We start from the raw sequence: 21,494 nt of genomic DNA on the forward strand, positions 1-21,494 counted from the left end.
GTAAGGAGTATGAAATTAGGTATGGAATTCAATGATACAGCCAAAACAATCCTGTTAACAAGAGATACACAACAAAGACTGTCAACTTAAGCAATTTTTTTCAAGCAACCCCTGATTTTCGAAATCCCCACATAATTAATGAAACTCAAAACGAAGGAACAGATCAGGTTTCCACCAACCAGGTTCCAACATTTCCCACATACCCACAGTTCTTGCTGGAAATAACACATCTCAATTAGCCATCCTTACCCGCAGTGCTCTTCAATTAAGTATGAATGGGAACAACACACACTTAACAGTGTTAACATAGCTTGGAAAAAGCCAAGTAACAACATTCACCAATAAATATTCTGACAACAGTAAATTTGTACTGTACTGTTGTGCATTTTACTTTTCAGTCACCCCTCGTAGTTCTTAATGCCAACAGATAAAGGGCTTGTTGACAGCATCAGGTGAGTCGGGTCTTCCCCAACTCACACCACTGAGCCTAACTACCCGGTCACCAAGTTTCAACAGCTTGTGCTGAGGAATTATCTGGCATAAAAGTGTATGGTTAGTGTATGTAGGAATGATAAAATCACTGCAAAAAATACCATATGTTCAAGTTGTAAAGGACTTTCAGCCAGGAACTTTGTGAATACCATACTCCAGTAGTAAAGGCCATTCAAGTTTTTTTTGGAACAATACATCAATTTAAGGTTATATTTGATCTCATCTTACTGGTACAGCCAGTTACAAAAGCGGTGTCGCCCCGCCAGGCCTGGCTCGGTGAGATCATGCCCTTCTTTCCCTGAAAGTGGCCCACTTTCAAACAACCAGTACATAGTTAGAATGGTTCGTAAGGGAGGAGGAGGGAAATTACGGTAACCAAGCAAAGAAATGCAATATTGAATTAAATATATATGGACAGAGAGTGAGCTTTTAATCCTGTTGAATTATTAATCTGACGGATATACTTGAGACCATCTGCTTTAAGAAACATGTTATCATATATTTTTTTGGAAAATAATTATTATGAAATCTTATCACATCATATTGTTTTTAATCGTTATCACATTTTCTAAATAAAAATGCCTTAAATATTGTTGGAACTGACTATTCATATTAATATCATTCAGACGAAAATATCCTTTTTGATTATCCTATAAGCAGGTGTATTCTCTCTCTCTCTCTCTCTCTCTCTCTCTCTCTCTCTCTCTCTCTCTCTCTGTCTGTCTGTCTGTCTCCTCCGTCTTATATCGCCTGGATTGACTATTTGAATAATGGTAGATTAATTAATAAAATAATACCCTTGCAAAATTGATGCTTTAATGACTTATACAACTCACGGCTACAAAACCTGATGTGTAGTATCATTGTGACCAGATTCGAATATTATTGGTAATACAGGTAATTATAGTCCATACAATCTAGGGCACAAATAGATACAGCTTAGCACAAGTTGGCAGAGTAGCCATTTACGGTTTTGTGATCCTTGGCTACATCCAAATAATATAAACATCTACCATTATTGAAATAGTCAATCCAGGCGATATAAGACGGAGGACAGGGAGAGAGAGAGAAAATACAGCTGCTTATGGGATAATTAAAAAGGATATTTTCGTCTGAATGATATTATATGAATAGTCAGTTCCAACAATATTTAAGGCATTTTTATTTAGAAAATGTGATAACGATTAAAAACAATATGATGTGATAAGATTTCATAATAATCATTTTCCAAAAAATATATGATAACATGTTTCTTATAGCAGATGGTCTCAAGTATATCCGTCAGATTAATAACTAAACGGGAATAAAAAAAAGCTCTCTCCTCTCTCTCTCTCTCTGTCCATTTATATTTCATTCAATATTGCATTTCTTTGCTTGATTACCGTAATTTCCCTCCTCCTCCCTTTCGAACCATTCTAACAATGTACTGGTTGTTTGAACGTGGGGCACTTACAGGGCAAGAAGGGCATGATCTCACCGAGCCAGGCCTGGCGGGGAGACACTGCTTTTGTAACTGGCTGTACATCCTCTGCACATTGTCAATAATAATCACTTACATATTCAGTATTTTTTCGGCCTTGTAATGTGCTTCATAATAGTTTAAGGTTTCCTTTGAACACTTTTTTTTTTTTTTTTTTTTTTTTTAAAGAGTGCTGCAGCAGTTGGCTATTTGCTGGGCAAGACTGAACATTACATATACTATATATTGTTTATACAAGCCAGTGTATGAATTACTCCCTGACAGGTATGACCATTCTTTGAGACTAATTTAATTTATTTTGATGAGTGAGGTTCAGAGTTCTTTGTCTTAACACTTAGGTTGTGTGTACCAACTAGTTCACTCCAGGCTTTATTTCAGTTGAGATTCCATTAAAACTATTTATTTAATTGTACATAGTTTATGTAGAATTTATTTTCCCAAAGTTATGTTTTAAATGCTTTTAAGATAATCCGTGTTTAGCTTTATTTTGACACCTGACCTTCCATTTTTCTTTACACAGTGTTGAACATCTAGTGCTTGACAGTACAGGAAGACGTTATCAAGACTTTAAGATGTGTTACATTAGTGTTTGAGCCATTGTACTCACAGGGCATGGAGATTGCATCGTTGTTTTTGTTCTTGACCATATTAGGGATTCTCACAAACATTATTATGCTTCTGTATGCCTTTGAAGTTGGAGTGGATATAAAATCACTTAGTAAGTACGTAGTATAATCTTTTTCATGTATGCAGAAGATAATTTTTTTGTAGGCCAAAAGATTCTTCCATCTTCTACAGAACAGTATTATATTAAGTCACTACTCTTGAAATGGTAAGCAGGCTTTCCTCTGTATCATCACTTTCCTTTACTTACTTCCTTTGGGGCATTCAGTTTTAAAATTTTAATGCTGTGGTTTTCAGTTATAAGACGAGGTTGTTGGGTTGTCAGTGATTGAAAGTACAGTACATATTAATCACTACATTTATATGAATGGCTTAGTAGTGGCCTAAAATGGATATGATAACATGCGTTACAAAAGAGACTACTTCTCATCTGCTATGAATTCGCATCATGGACATTGGTGCCTCATAGCAGATGTGAATCACATGTGTAATGTCACTATGGATTGTGCCTACTGTCTAGCCTTGGGCAGTTCAGATAGGAAGACAGTCAAGAGCAGCATCCATCTTTTCAGCTCCCCCCCAACCCCCCCAAAAAGCGGCGTACTGCATGTTGTTTTTATAAAACTAGGCACTTGGGTGTTAAATGTTATTTTAGTTCTGCTGGAGAGTGGGTGTATAAGTGACCTGACAGCTTCTGACAGTCTTGGTAATTTCAGACTTGATAAGATTGCACGTTTTTACAGTTGGAATGTTGTACCTATGTGCAGTCTCTTTATCTTTTTATAAGTTATGATAGATTAATTTGTCATTTTATAAGGTCTGATATATTGCTTGAATTTTAATTTCTGATATACTACTGCAAGTGAAAAATTTTCAGTCTTTTTGAGATGTGAGATGGCAGCACTTCCGAAGTTTCCTCAGTGGAAAGCTCAAGCTTAGAATAAAGATGGTAATTTAGAGCAGTAATTAAATGTCATTGGACTTTATATCAAAGTTTGAGCATCAATAAAATTTTGTTGGTATGAGAATTAAACCTTACAAATGTCCATGATAATATGTAGTGGATATAATGAAAAGATGGCTTGGAGTAGTATGCTATAGATAATGTCAGCTTGGCTCCTGTAGGCACCAGAAAAGTTCAAAGACCCAGACATCTTCTTTAAGTGAGAACTGTGGAATGAAGCTGGAGGTGAGTCAAGATTCTGGAAGTAATAGCACAGGAAGATGTGAATGGTAGATTTTCACGTAGGTTTTTGGATGTATGTTGTTGGAAACTATGATGGTTATGATGATATCTGTAGAATACAGTTCCATGTTGTGTAGCCAGCCATTCCAGTGACTTGATTATAGGTGGGAGATCATGTATGGTTATGTGTAAAAAATAAAAATAGATTGGTAAGGGATCCTTCTTAAATTGGGATACAAACAATGCTTTAAGTAGGCAAGTGATACGAAGAATTATACAATGTCCGAGATATCATATTGTAATTGCAATAGGTAAAGTTTTTCATGGTTTGAATAAATTATTTTACCTCCAGTGTGCCACAAATTGTTTGCACACAATTCTGGTGAGTACTAGTAGAATTGTTAACTGGGTACCTTGCCTTTATATTTTCTAAAATTATTCAATTAATTCACTGAACCTGTATTCATTGAATATATTACTTATGGGTCAAAAATCTAGGCAAAATTTATGGCTGGCCCAAGTGAAAGGGAAAGAATAACCTAAGAGGTGAAAAAAACAAGGCAAATTGATTGAAATAGTTAAAAGTGCAGACAAGGAGAGCAAATGGAATGGATGGTAGAAGTACAAGTTGTTTCCCAAAAGGATACTGCAAAAATCTTATGGTAATCTTGATTGCAAGATTATTCCTTCAATGCACAGAGTGCATATTGACATTGGGTTTATGACAGGTTTATTAGCTAGATTTGAGTGCCTAAAGGAACTTCATTACTGTACAGTATATGTATTTTAAATTTTATTTATCGTAATCATCTTGAGATATATTCAGAACATTAGATTTGAAATCCCTTAAAAATAGTTAACTACTATGAGATTCAGGGCCTCTGTAACACGGTTTTTTGGACTTTGCTCCTTATCAAAGCATCGGATGTAGCTGAAAGTTGACATATGTATATTTTACAACCGCACACAAATTTTGTCAGCATTATCAATAACCTAAACCCGATAGTTTTAATTTTTATAGAGTAAAAATTATCCAGCCGACGCCATGGCCAATGATTACGAGCCAAGAGTCAAAAAACATTCATGACGTAAGTAAGGTAAACAACGTTTGACGAAATGTTGCCCCGCCCATCCACCAAACAGAAACTCATTCACCTTTTTCCATCGGCTCTGAAACCCATAGCAGTCAAGAATGGCTAACAGGATTTGGAATTGTCCCCGTGCTTGCAAAACTGCATTTGTCTTACGACTTGCAACTTTATACAGTCAAGAGAAAGCCCGTGGCCATGACAAAGACTTTATGAACGATACATAGATGTGGGTGGGGTATCTATGCTAGCGTAGTAATACTACTGTAGCAGTAGTGGCCAACAGTACTAGTAATAACAGTAATATACATGAATTAAACGTTTAGGCCAACTGCTGGTATCCTTGAAGATCATTTATCACTTCTTACAACTACTCGAGAAATGAGTTTTTATAGCCAGAACTTAAATTTTCTAATCCAGCAATGCCCATGATAGCCTTCAGTGCTATACTGAATTATAACGAGGCCAAAGTGGGTGGAGCCTCATGAAATCATTCTGACGATAATTATTGGTGAAGGTTTAAAGCCAAAATACAGTACCGGCTATTTTTTTTCAGTAAATATGTAGATAGCCAATAAATAAAAATTGTTTGACATTGGATATAGCAGTTATCAAATCAAGCTTGTCTACTATGTTTTTGAAAATTACCAACTATTCCCTACATCTTGTCAATCTGATTGTGACCTATAAAGTAGGCTGTAATTTCTTAAGAAACTTATTTTGGGAGTTAGACTAATAATCGAGGTGATTTTGTATTTATTAACATATTTTGTTGGTTTGTTCATTATGACAATTATCAGTGGAGAGGTTTCAGAGTTCATAAAGGTGTACTGCTTTGCTTGTATTTAAATTTGTATGTCATTGTTGCCAGAGGTCTAGCCTTCGTTACGTATAGCCAATCATCCCTCGAGAAAGAGGGAAGAAATGCTGTCATAAGTTACGTAATGAGTGCGTTCGAAACCTTTTCTCTGAGTAAGTTGGCCCGTCTTCAAAAAAAGTCACTTTTACATTATAAGTACCAAATTTATTCAACCTACGTAATGCAGAATACAGTCAAAATTTATGTGTAGATATAATGTGTATTCTGAATAAGCGTTATATTTATGAAATGCATAGATAAAAAGTTATTGCGAAAAAACCGTGTTACAGAGGCCCTGAATCTCATAGTAGTTTAACTAAACTGTGCTATGTTCTTTTCAGGTAACACTGGCAAAATAGAGAGAGCTAATTATGGAACAAGCTGCTGTCAAGTCCAAGAATAGATAATGCTTCTGAATCCATGTATCTTCCTCCACTGTTGATATTGTATTTTACTTTATCAATTGGGTTCAAACGGACTACCCTGGCTGACAGCAGTAGCTGTTGTTTATTGTTTTTGTCAAAGATGTTTTATTCCCATGAGACTTGACGAATGTATTTAACCCAGGAACTTCAAAGAAGGTATAACAGCATTTCAGAATATAACTAGTGTTCCCTGTGGCCCTGTGGGTAGTGATCTTTGCCTTCAAGACGTGGTATTGTCATCTTCAATTCCTGTATTGCCTCCTAGATGCACTAAGTTTCTTCATGCTTTCAGTCTTCTGATCTCTTTCAGTGTTGGTTTAATGCAAAACCGTAAGGTTATTTCTTTGTTAGTTTTTCACCACTAATTTTTTTTGTATTCATTTTACTATCATATTAGCCTAAACCTCAGTACGTCTGTATGCAAAGGTAACTTTTTCCCATTATTAGCAGCTCTTTCATTGTTGTGGTGTGTGTGGTTGTTATCATGAATATCTTGGCTCTGGCATGTGTTTCGTTTAGGATAACACTTTTTTTTTCTCTCTTAATTGTAACTCCTTCCTTTGACTACATAAGGGGGTCGACTAAGGTGGTGGAAATATCAAAGAAAGTGCGGGAGGGGAGGCTGAGATGGTATGGACACCTGTTGAGGAGAGATGAGGACCACGCTGGGAGACATACTATGGGGAAGGAGGTTCAAGGAAGAAGAAGAAGGGGGAGACCAAGAAAGAGATGGAAGGACTGTGTGAGAGGAGACTTACATGAGAAGGGAATTGATGAGGATAGAAATAGATGGAAACAGCTCGTCCGAAACGGCAACCCCATATAAAACTGGTAACCAGCTGGGAAGAAGAAGAATTGTAACTACTTCTTACCACTAACCTTATTGTCTCACTCTCAAATTAACTTTGAAGTTTCACACAGATTTCATTGTCAGTATGAGATTTGTTTGTCTGTACATCATCATCATTGACTGACATTTTTATGTCAGGTTTCTTTCCACACTTTTTTGTCATTTGTACTTTCTTCCTGGATTACCTTTTGTCTCAGGTCTTCATGTGCCCATCCTGCCATTTCTACATCTGCTAAATCTCTCTCTCTCTCCCGTTTTTAAGCTGCCTCAGTCCAAAGCATCTGCAGAACCATTGGTTACATTAGTCTCGTTTTATTGTACAACCACCTCATAGCAGCCATTTTCCTTGAGTGGACATCTTTATTTTTTCCTTACCTTTCACCATGAACTTGAATTAGCTTGTATTAATTTTAATGAAATCTTAATTTCCCGTTTTCCATCCCTTTTACTTTTCTAAGACCTCCCCCTTTTATGTGTGCATGTGCTGTTAACATGAGGGCCTTCTCAAATGAAGCTCTCAGGTGCCTCCCTTTTTATGTTTTCCTTTTATTTCTGCTGATCCTTAATAGACATGTGCATTTTATCTCAAGTTGTTCTGATATTCTGTACTTGTTTTTGTCTTCACTGTAGGTCCTGTTATTCTGTATGATGTCACATGCACATTATTGACTCTCTGCCTTTCCTAATGTCAGATAGTACTTTCTTAAAATCCATAAATGTATGCTAAAAGCTTTTTATTTTGCATAGTACTTTACTATAAATGCCTTTATACCAAGATAGTCAATTTTTGGGTTTCCATGTCATGGAGCCAAACTGATAACTGTAAATTCTAACCTTTGTCGGCTGTACCTCCTTCAACACTAGAGGATGTAACGCTCAGGAGACAGAAAAAAAAGTCAGCAAGGATTAAGGTAGTTTTCCTTACTGTTGTGAAAATCAAGAGTATTTTATAACTTGTGGAAATCAAAAGTATACTATAACTATTGTGGAAATCAAAAGTATTTTATAAGAGCAGAGACATGTAGATATAGAAGGCCCAAGGTTGACACTCCCATACAATTTTTTTTTTATAATTAACAATTTTAGCTTTATTGGAGGTTGCATTAGCATAAGGTAGAGGATATAGTATGTACTTGATAGAGTTGCAAAACGTTATGTACGGCCGACCCCTGCCAATTTGGAGAGCTTCGTCTTTTTGCTACAAGACCCATCGGGCAATTTGACGGTTTGCCCGTCATGTGTGCCTGTTAGAGGGGAGGTCCGCCGATCAGGCCCGGTCGTGTGGACAGGCCTTAAAGCCTTTGGTCTCGTTGCTGAATAACCACTGGTTCCATGCAACGTAAAAACACCATACAAACTTACCAATTTTCCTACTGTTTCGCTTTTCAGACTTCTCATTTTTTTAGTCTCCTAACCCTTGGCTTTTTCCACGAATTCTATCTTCCAAAGCATTTCAAGAAAGATGAAATGAATAGCAAGATCCCCTTCAGTTAACCTGTGTCACTTGATAAACCACCTAGATTAAACTCCTCGGTGGCGTGATCGGTATGGTATTTTGCCTGCCACCTCAATGACCAGAGTTCGATTCTCGGTCATTCCACTGAGGGATGAGATATTTGTATTTCTGGTGATAGTTCATTCTCGATGTGATTCGAAACTTCCGTAAAGCCGATGGTCCCGTTGCTGAATAACTGCTGGTTCCATGCAACGTAAAATCACCATATAAACTAATGGTCGTCTATTAATATAGCATCTCTTTGATTAGATCGCCATACGACCAAACAGAATGTAAAGTTAAAGCAAAAATTATGAACTTTTTACTACGTATTAAAACTTTAAAGTTTTGATATTCTATATACGCCTATGATGAAATGAAGGTAATGGGTAGTCAACGAAAATTTTTGTGGAGAAATCTGTGAACCGATTCATAAATCTTATGTAGGATTGATTATTGTGACTAAAACCAATACATGTCGAGCGAGTTTTATATAAGAATTTAGTAGAGTAGAAAGAAATTGGGACAAAAGTTAAGATTTCATACGGGGTTTATTTAATTCCAAATAAATTCCAATTTTTTTCGCTTGGACTCGATTGCCATGACCAGAGGAGAGAGCTCTCGGCAGGAGGTTTAGTCAAGTGTCTGATTAAGACATTCCAAGAGTGTTTCCTAAAGGCCTGTCCACACGATCGGGCCTGATCGGCGGACTTCCCCTCTAATGGGCACACTTGACGGGCAAACCGTCAAATTGCCCGATGGGTCTTGTAGCAAAATCACCATGGTGGTGCCCGATGGCTTGAGCTTCGACCCTGGCAGACGTACGTGAACCATATACATTTCTTTTACTGAGCCATTCTTTGCACCATATTCTCTTCTTTTTTATCACACACAAAGCAATTATCATGCTACACTATCTTCTTCTTTGCGGTAGGCACCATGTTTATCGTACCGCACTGAACACACTACTGGCATCGTCGGGCACGCCCACCTCTCCGTCGCCTCACCCGTGTAGACAACATTCACAGGTAAGCCGGGGCATTAAGCCCACCAGAATTTGCCCGTCAACCCTGGAGCACGCCGATCAGGCCTGCTCGTGTGGACAGGCCTTTATGGCATTGGACTTGAAGAATAAATGCTCGCCTAAGCATAGTAGTGGCTTATGAAATAGGATGTGTGTACCACGTCGAGTTTTACCAGAATTTCGCGTTAGTGTTATAGCATAATAACTAGGAAGAAACTTAGCGGTTTCAGGAAGTTTCTAAATAAAGAAAACGGGTCTTACTTCGCCTCATAGAAAACCAAGGAACAGACGGTAAGACTGACTTTGATATATTTTCCAGGGTTTTGGCCACAATGATCAAGATATATTTTCTAGGGTTTGGCCACAATGATTAAGACTTTGTAGCTGGCAGAACCGTTGAATTTGAGCTTTGATAATTTACGTATATGAATAGATGGGAATATCTATATCCTTAACTTCTGAGATGTAAGGTAAATTGACTTGGGTTTTTACATGGAATCGACTAAACTTTGTATACTAGTATTATGGTTTCATATCTAGCCTATTCTCTGGCACCTTTCAGCATTTTGCCGTCAAATTTGTCATCAAGCTGTCAGTAATGAGGACAAAACTGGAGTCTTCTTAAGTTTCTAATTATGTTAAAAATACGAGATATTAATTTTTCTCTCCAGCACCTTTGCTTGCTACAAAATATGAGGGCAAAATGCTGAACGTTAGAAAATATGCTTGCATGACATCTTTAGATAACAAAAATAACTTATGTAAGTGACTTCAAACACTATGATTCTTAACGAAAACTTGATTAACCGAAATTATTATATTTCATTCCTTCATATACATTTTTTAACGTGACTTTACCCCATCTTGTTTCGATATTTGTGAGTTTATAAAGTTATGGGAATGAAAAGCTTTTATACTGATTACTGGCCAGTTTCAATTGCATGCTGATTCATAGTCTTTTTTAACTTAATTGTATCATTTGGGAGTTTAATTAAATTTTTACTTTAATATGTATACTTCAGCCTTTACTGAACTTTATCAGGAATTTAAAACTAAATTACAACTTAATAAACCATTTTTTAGGCAAGTATTCCTACTCAAATAAAAGCTGCTACTATACACGTACCTTTTTTTTTTATATGGCACCTTACTGGGTTAAATTTTCCACATTACCTAGATTCATTTTTCAAGGTTCAACATTAACAATTAAGATCTTGTGCACATATTCTTTATTAACCATTGCTAATTCTATCAATAATTTTTAGAATTTAAGATTAACACTTGGAAGCTAAAAAGTTACCAGATGTCTTTCTAAACAAGGGACGTACAGGAACTTGACAAGAAAATCAAATAAAATTCGATTAATTTTATTCCATATTAAGTCATCCTTTAGTCTTTGTCACAACAAAAACAATGAATTACACCAATATGCACACACATACAGACCCCCAAAAGCAGACAAGTGACCTAAACACCTAACAAATCTCCTTGAGGCCAAACACCATTCAATGTAAGTGACTGAGTCGGGTAAATGGTCAGAGATGTGCAAAGCTCATATCCTCCTGTCCCATTCTTCCTCCCCAAGCAGGACAGCAGGTCGGACTAACGTCAACCTTCATCGTACACATGGACCACCAAGAAATTTAGGTTCTGCATGATTAATATCTTACAAAATCATCCCATTGCCGTGTAATTAGTAGAGAGGAGTGTCTGGTACCTAATTCAATAATTTTTAGGTGTTTTCAAGTTAGAATTTCACGCAATTGTTTTTTGTCTTAAGAGATTTTAAGAGCCTGAAAATTGATGTTTTGTTTTACTCCTTAGAATAAGGCTACAAATCTATAAAAATTTTGATGACACATTACTCTTCAAATAAATAACTAACAAAATTAGTATAATTTTTTCATCAAAACCAGGCTATAAAAACTGCAGCGTCATACTGCTTACTTAGAAGAGGCCTACCAATAAAAAAATATTGTATTATAGTATTGCTCCTCAGAACACATTTCTTTTTCTAACTTAACAATATAACAAGTGATACAAAAAAAAAATTGTCACAGTGCTTACTAAAACATGCCCACAAATAATAAGGTACTGCTTCATACTACCCCCTAAAACAATGCTACGAGGCTAAAATCCGATGTTTCTATTGACCACTACACAAATGATAAAATCAAAGAAAATTGGAATTATAATGCTCACCATGTCAAGCCTACTAGATTGCAGAAACCGACTTTCTGTATCAACCACTAGAACAGGGTTAAGAATACCATTAACAAACTTCTAAATTAACTAATTAGTACTCATTAGTAAAGAACTAGTTTAATGCTTTTAATTAAGACATTCCTCCAAAAGACTTGCCTTTGAACCATTAATACCAAAAAGTTAGTAAGCGCAAGTTTCCCACATACTACAGTATGTAAGCCTCTTTCTTTAGTCAACATTTATGGTAGTATAAATCTTGACCATGAGCATACATACCTACACCTCTATTCTTGGCAGGTTTATTAGGCAAAATATGCTATCTTGCGCTGACAGACTTTCTGAGATAAGAAAAAAAAACTTGAACTAACACTTCCTGAGCATAAAAACTCTTCAAACGAACAACTTCACCTTCTGAAACAAAATTCATACCCTAATACTGTAAGCTAACAAAACGAGAGATTTCATGAGAGAGCTTTGTTAACTTAAAACTAACAAGGTTTCTCACTAGGAAAATCAAGTCAAAACGGAATTACCATGAAAATTCTAAACTGAATAAAACCATTTCCTGGCAAACAATAGTTGCCACAGACTATGCCCTCTGGGCACAAAATAATGACAAACACCTGGGTTAAACCTCCTCTGAATTAAAACTTCAGGGCAAAATATGCTCCTAAATAGACATTTTTAAGGTCAAACACACTTTCCAGGAAGAAAATATCACAAACTAACACTTCAAACTTGCCGCCAATTTACGAGAATTTCAAGCTGAAAAACTCATGAACTGCAAGACTTCCTTGGCAAGCAGACTTTCACACACAGATTACTGCCAAACCAAATCTAAATTTCTTAGCACAATATTCATAATCTGAAAACTCAAGTTAAAAACAATTTAAGAAAAACTCATAAGCAGACTATGTATAAATGGCTCTCAGACTACCAGACATTTTAAGCTAAATACACAAACTAACAGACTTCACTGGATAAAATAAGCAAACTGACAGAACTTCTACTAAAACAGACTTTCTACCCAAGCAACAAAAACTAAGACTAATTAAAGCAACTGCATCCCCAACATTGTAAATGAAAACATATTACAAACTAACAAAAACGTCTCCATACAGAATATCACATGACACTTTCTAAACCAGAAACTCACTAACCAATACACTTCCTGCATGCAACAACTAAAAACCTGATTTTCTAAGGCAAAAATAATAGACAGACACAGTTCCTGAAAGTTAAATTATCACAATTTCAAATCACACAATATAACAAACCAGTACATGTAGTACTTTGTGAAGGCCAATAATATCACAAATTAAACTTCAGAAATGCAATGTAATCTCATATACTTCTGAAATGTCACAGTACATGAAATTTCGTTCACCAGACTTACATCCTTTCTAAACCAAATATATCACATACAAACATTTCCCTGAAAGCAAAAGGATCACAAAATGGAAAACTTAATAAAACAAAATCTATAGCTATAACAAAGACTCCTACTAAACCTAAATCTAACAAAGACTTCCTAAGTCACAAAGTACTATACAGACTTAGTGAAACATATATACAGGCTTGAGTCCACAATTCAAAAACTATTGTCTTCAGCGTCTAAAATGGCATGAAAAAATGCTCCCCAATGTCAAATAACCATAAAGTTGTCTAAACTCAAATTCTTTCAAGCATCCTGCACGGTAAACTTTGTATCATGAGCTCAAATGATATTGTTAATGAAAACATGAATTATATCAACACATACTAAAGAAAGCAAGGACTGGAGCCAAGAATATCATGAAGAACAGTGCACAAACTAAAATTTAAAAAAACTCAGTAACACAACTAGCACAGGATGTATATCACTGCTTTTACAAGCAATCAAATACAAAACTCCACTGCAATGAATTAACATTTGAAATCCACACTACATAGTCACCTTCAAATTTCCAAGCATCAAATGCCCACCATCAAATTGCTGAATACCAAGCTCCACAGTCATCATTAAATTGGAAAATGTCCAATCCAGCATCACCTACATTATTACTGAATAATAAATCCCTGTCATTTGAAAACTGCTGAATACCCAAAACCACTGTTACCATCCAACGGCTGAGTATTAAATTTATTATCTAAATAACATGTAGTACTAATTACCCCACTATCACAAACAAACACTTTTTAAATCCTAGACTCAATTATCACATAAAAATCCTTTCTGCATCTTGTATCCTACTATGTACTATCATGCACCAACATTTTCCTTTTTATGAAACTAGACCATGAGAAGAGAACAATTTAGGAATCCCATGCTAAGTGAAAAATATTTCATTATGGGACTACCTTTGTAAATCAAAATCCAAACATCAAAACTTTTCATGGCCCAAGGTACCATGAACAAACACCACATTAATCACAACCTCTTCAATACCTAAATTAGAATTATTATTAGCAATACGTACACTATTAAGCACCAGATTTCGATCTTTAATTCCTCTCATTGTAAGACTACAACTATCAACTAACATATAAGGAGTTTCATTGCATTAAAGGCAAAGACTCCATTAAAAAACCCAAACTGTCATCATCAATTAAGACTACTTTTCATTCCAAACTATAATCATCTTAGCATGATATCTGAATGACATTACTATGACAGTATTGCAAATTCCAATCTTTTTAAAACTCCAGAATATCAAAAGTTAGGAAACCTTCAGATAAACTCATTCACATTTTGAGAGGTGCAATTCACCCATACAATTCAGAGAAAACTTGTACCATACGTATTGATCCCTGCCTTAAATCGCTTAAACCAGGAATATTATGTCAAATTGCGGCGGGATCACAAGCAAGCAAAGAAAGCAAGCAAAGCTCCAAACAGTTACGCTAATTGTACTGACTCTCAAAAGGACCCTCAGCCACACTTTCCCCTCTACGTTACTTTATTCGACAGGACAACTGGTTCACCGACAGACACAAACAAAACTCTTGCATTCATGTACTTTCCTAAGACTCTAGATACACAGGGCTAGACGCTGTGCCGTCCACTGGATATAGGCTAGTCGTCGAGACACAACCACCGCCGAGAATCACAACACAAAACAACCGACCGAGGATTACAACCATACAATAACTCAACAACACAACAAATCACTCTGCAGCCGAGCACCAAAACAACAACCTTACAAATCCACATCCAACCACAACACCAAGAAATCACAAAAACTCACCAACAACACTCCACAACTAACAGGCTCAACAGCCTTCCAACTATACAAACACAACCTTCAAGCACCAGCACAACAACCTTCCAACACACAATACCAATAACAACTCAAATAACACATCCAGAAAACTACAATACAACTAACCATCACTACTATCTTCCAAAAGACTGTTGCTGACTCCATGACTTCACAGATTTACTTACTTCTTTCGATCCTCCGCCATCAAACCACTCCTTATTATCCATCCACCAATTACGATCTTCTCCTCTCTCAATTGATCGCTCGCTCACTCACACTCTTCGGAAAAACACATGTGCACTTCCATACTATCATGCTGCAACACTAAACATGAAACACGACACATCAACCATACGAAAACACTCAAACTCTCAACCCAACAATGCGTTCACTCTCTCTCTCGCTCTCTCCGTAACCATTGTAGACGTTGCCAAATGTAACTAACATTACAACTCTTCCATAAAATCCATAACCAGTTCCAGTGAATATTTCCAATTAGCTTCCCAAGAGAATTTTGCACCACTGGAAATGCTATACAATTTATATGAAAATATCACTAAAGAGCTAAAACTTAAGATCTCATGTTACACTTTCCAAACCAAAAACCTCATCACAACAGTACCACAACTTAATAAATACCATCACATCATGTCAAGGTCACAAAGAATTTGCAATTCTAGGAGTCTACACCAAGTTGAGTTAACCACTATTATACTTTTATTGCCAACTCAGTTAAAGAAATTTTATCAGAATCCACATCATTTTCAATTGAACCAATTATCAAATTTTAATAGCTCTAGTTTAACAAATAAAATCTAAACCATCTACTTTTTGGCCAACCCTATGAGAGCTAAATAAACTGGCAGCAACCCTTCAGAAGAAACCTGTGAATATCTTGAAAATATTTCTCATCACGGTAAACAAATATCTCAAATCTGGCATTAAAAATCAGTGCAACTTGTTTATAAATGACTGCTAACCACTCAAAGCTTTTACAGTATTACATAATTATTGTGTACAGTTTTTTTTTTAGTAAAGTCTTTAATCAAAAAGGCAATATAACATTGACAATAATTTCCTATCCTATTAATAACATGGAAAATCACTGCTCTAAAATTCAGCTTTTACATTGGTTATAGTCTGGAAATCCCACACAGCCGCAAAACTATCATCAAAACTTTTTGGTATGGTATTCAATGGTAGGTTAATAACATTTTTAATTTATCAAATACAATACTGTATTACACATCATCCTGTCACTTTTGTCAATTAGGTTTGTTTCTGGCCAGGCTAAGCCAAAACTTCTATCACAATTCCTCCAAGAGTCACAGTTATACTGTACCTACACCTGTTTCTGCTCAATTACTGGCAATGTTATGATTTGTAATATACTTCCTCACACACGCTTCTAAAACTAGCCATAGTGGTATTTATCCCTCCTAACTATGTCAGGTACACGAATGAAATGTTCTCCTAAGATGAGAAGCTGTTTAAGCCCCAAGCTGATATCCCCTTTTGAAATGACTGTATGAAGCAGAACTGTAATCAAAGTAGTATTGTTATATGACAGACCAAAGGAATAACTTTAAATTTTATAAATGTTCTGAAATGTATCACAGTTATAAGACATCTGGTAGGATATAAACTATATTCAATAACAACCAATAACTCTGGGGACAACGTTTCATGTAAACTACCTTTTAAAAAACCAGTATGTGCTACAGTCAATCAGCCTTGACTTCAGCAAAAATAAATTATTATCAAGAAAATAAGCTTTCTGATCTCTGTAAATGATGCTCTGCAAGTTTAAATTTTCCACACTGACATATAGTCTGTCAGGGATGAGTTATTGAAAAATTTGGCCTAATCATTATGTTAACTTCAAGTTAAATGTGACAAGAAAATTTAAGCTAACACTATCTTCAAAGGGCAATTTTTCTTGAAAGATAATAAAAGAATTTGAAGTCATTCACATTAAGCATTAATACATCATGTAACAGTAACTGATTCAAGTTAATTATCCATGATGGAAATAAGCCAATCTAATATACAAATACCTCAGAAAACAAAAAACTATAAAAGGCCATCAACTAACAATTCCAAGTCAAACTGCCCACTGACTTTTCAGGAAGCACAGTGTCAACTACAAAGTTAAATAGGCAATGGCCACCATGTTAAAAAATATAGTCATTGTAACCTTATGTCTTTTTTGCTAACTGTTTCCTAGCTTTCTACAAGATTAAATGCAACTCAATTTCTATTACAATACATGAAAGTCCTGTTTTTTCGGTCATTATACAATCTAACTCAAAATTCTGGAAGTAAAAATTTATGTAGTTTGGCTACACCAGATCATAAGACATTATTTGGCAAGCAAATATTCACAAGTACAATGGTCACAGACATAACAGTGAACTTAGACTAAGACATGTCTTTAAGTGGTAACCTTAGCAACCCCCTTAGAACTCTTGTGCATAATTCATTTAAGATTTAGTTCTTTAGCAGTGACAAAAAACAAGAATACACCTGGAAGAGCAAAGGAGAAGTATGAACTTTTGCCATCTCAGCAATCAGCTTAGAAAACACCATTATTAATGTCTCAAAAACAGACACCAGACTGTGCACCTGCTCAGAGCAAATCTCTCCTTGAGTCACTGCAATGCTAAATCTATGGAATCTCTATTTTGAATAATTTCAGTATTGTAGCTGTGAGGTCTTCTGTACTTCAACGTTTGTCTCTTTAATAATGAACAACAATTCATCAAGTTTTATTTCAACTATAAGGTTTATAAGACAACTGCTCTAGTAGTTCTTACTTTGTCGTCAAAACTGGAATACTGCCTTCTCAAAAATACCACAAGATGAAATTCACTAACTAAATCATGTAAATAAAAATTGTGCAAAGTTTATGCCAAAACCTTTAAAATCACCTAGTATATAGCTGACAAACATTAATAATAACATTCAAAGTTTTATCACAATTTCACATCCTGACAACCCTAGACAGCAAACATATGTGATTATGGAACAACTGCACACCTAATAATGTCAAAAGTGAGTGAACTGAGAGATTGTTAACTGTGAGAATGTTAAGAATGAGGTACTTTCTACTTGTATTGTTAAGTGTTGGCAAAGACACACCTTAGTGGTGTTTAGTATTCATTAGAAGGCTTCAAAACAGCATGTAGTGTACAAGACTTCACCAATGATGTCTCAAGTGTGCAGCAATGCTACAATACAACAATAAAGCCGGACTCCTATACACAATGAATCTTGTTATTTAAACTTATACAGCATATTACTGGGGCACTTTCAGCCAATCACTAACAATGAAGCAAGAATTATTGGATGGCAAGAAAAAGAGATCCAGAAAATAAATGAGGAAGTACAAGAAATTGAGGTTAAAATAGGGAGAAAATGGCACAGTTGCTCTAAGAAGTAAGAGTGTTTTGACAGCAAAATGGCAGAAAGGAAGTGGGAATGAAGATAACCTAAATTAACACCAACAGCACTACACCTCACAGAGCTGAAACCGCTTTAAGGCAAAGTGTGCAGAGCTTCGACAAAGCAAGCAGATTTTACTACAGCATGAAGGTTTGCTGCTGAAAAGTGTTAAAGTGATTATAAATTGTTTTACGGAAGAAAGAAAATTTGTTATTCTGCAGCTGCCATCTTCAGCTGTAAATTTTTGGTGAGCATTTTATATAACTAGGAGACTGTACAGGAGACCGAAAGAGAGCTGTGAGGGAGATGAAGGACCAATTTCTCAATGAAAATATCTCCTTTCTATAGTTAGTAAAATTGCCAAAAAAATACTGCTACTTCAGAATAGATAGAATATATAATTTAGGCCAAAGGCCAAGTGTTCCAATCCAGACAATTTGCAAAGATACATTCCAAACTTCAGTTTATGAAATGTAGAGGGCAATGCTCAAATGGTATACTGTATCTAAAGATACAGGCAATGCTCAAATGGTATACTGTATCTAAGGATACAGGCAATGCTCAAATGGTATACTGTATCTAAGGATACAGGCAATGCTCAAATGGTATACTGTATCTAAGGATACAGACAATGCTCAAATGGTGTACTGTATCTCAGGACACAGGCAATACTCAAATGGTATACTGTATCTAAGGATACAGGCAATGCTCAAATGGTATACCGTACCTAAGTTTTAAGTGTCTTCAGAACTGCTCTGTTGTGCTATAAAGCAATAAGGGCACTAGATACCTTTAATGGTAATTGACTTACACACTTGATAAGAACTAAGCAAAAATTGAAACACAGAAGCCCCTGTACAAAAAAAATCACTACATAATATGATAACATTAAGACTTAACTGATCTTGATATGACCATATTTCTATAATTCCATAAGAACTGTGTGAAATATATCATTAATAATCATATTTCCGATTATACCTCAACATCATAAAAAAAAGAAAATGTTCATACATAAAAAAATTCAAAAACTTATGACTCATAACTCAAGAAATAAATGTAAGTTTCTCAAACACTTTACATTTGTCAATTCATACGCATCTTCAAAATATTTCCTTGTTACAGTAGTTACATAATTTATCCAAATTGCTTTTTTACTAATCTGAGACACTGAAATTACCTATACTATAAGACTTTATTTGGCTACTTACATGAATTCATTCAGTCTTAGCGCAAGTAAGCCTTTAAGTGAAAGCCAGTGACTATTAAATATCATCTTACCTTTCCCTTAATTCCATTTACTGTATATACTCTTGTAACTTGCAATCTCATGTATTGTGCGACCCCCAAATTTTCACCCATAGAAAATGTTGTTATCATGTGTCTCATGTATCATGAGAGTTCCTTTTTTGAGGGGCCAAATTACAAAAGACTAGCATCTTTACCTCAATTTCTTGATTCCATCTTCTAGTTAAACGAGTTAAAAAAGTAAAAGAGAATGAGAAAAGTATTGCTAGTAACGCATTAGTACTCGTTGTGTACATGTATACAGCCGTAAACAAACAAATGAGAAACAGCTCTTTAGCTATGAACAACTGAAGCGGATAACATAAGCTGTTTTGCTTGCATTTCAACCACCAAAAGATAGTAAACAATTACAATGAAGTTATGTAGAACAGGACTGATATATTTTTACAGTATACCCTCATTCGCTATTGAGAAAAGATCGGCAAGGAAATATACTGCAAAATTTACGCTGCAAGTGTTTAGTCAAAACTACTGGGCATGAAAGAACACATTTTACAGTTGCTTTAACCTGTATGATGGGACGAAACTTTCACCCATGGTCATCTTTAGACAGAAATTGATGTTTATACAAAAATTCTCCAATGGTATCGTTGACCACATTCACGAAAACATAGACAATGGAAATGGCGCATGATCACTATGTTTGTATTTTATAGTAGTACAATAGTAATATGAGAATACATACAATATTAACTGATACAGTGAAGTAAAGCATAACTTTAAAGAGACCCATGGAGAAGATGCATATTCGCAGTTTGCATTTTATAATACTAACATGTGAATATGTACTACATGTTAATTTTATACACGTATCTCGTGTATGTACAACCCACTTAAAATTAGCTTCAAAATTAGGTCTTCAAAAGTCACGTGGTACAAGAGTATATACAGTAATCTCATACCACTGTGGTCTATAACTTTTGAATCTAACATTACATCCAAATAAATTCCTCAGTGAGAATCTTACAAATAGAAAGATACATGCAATTTGCTTGTTTCATCAAAAAACTAATAATAATAGTGAATTAAATACCTAGTGAACTAAATACCAACGACTTTTATGTCATGAAATATTTAGAGCTCAAGCAAAAAAGTACTGGCTAACATTCGAGATAAATTCTTTCCATAGTTATACTTATCAATGTAGCATTACGAAGTGTCAACACTTCAAAATTAAGCTTGCTTACTGATACATTCTTTAGTCTGAATATCATAACTACCTTAATGGTAGAGGTTTGATGATGCATAATCAAGGAACCCAGGGATTAATGTGCCATTACCTAATATTAAAATGATTCGATATTGAAATATGTGCCCTTAAACATACTGCATTTCCTGACACTACATTAAACAAATAGTAATAAGAAAATATAAGGATCCTTGAACACACTAACTTCCTCTCAGCTGACATTAAACCCATACTGTATTGTACATTAGAAGCATCTAAATCCCAGGTATTAAGAAGATAGGCTTAAACTTTATATCAGCAAATCTCAGAAGCCTAATAGCTAATATGAAACTAACAAAAAATAGAAGAAAACAGTGCTTTTAAAACTATCTTAGGTACTGAAATGACTGATTTTAAACTTGTTAGAAACAATACTATTGTATGTATCTTGAAAATAATGTAAATACATCATATTAATTTATAAGAAATGAATAATAAAAATAACAATTTGTCTAAAATTGTATTTTTCTAACTATACAAACCTGAGGTCCTTTACAATAGGAATGTAACTTGCGGCAGCTGGAACCGGTCATAAGCTTCGAAC

Source organism: Macrobrachium nipponense, chromosome 26 (genome assembly GCF_015104395.2).
Source record: "Macrobrachium nipponense isolate FS-2020 chromosome 26, ASM1510439v2, whole genome shotgun sequence".
In the NCBI taxonomy this organism is placed as follows: Eukaryota; Metazoa; Arthropoda; class Malacostraca; order Decapoda; family Palaemonidae; genus Macrobrachium; species Macrobrachium nipponense.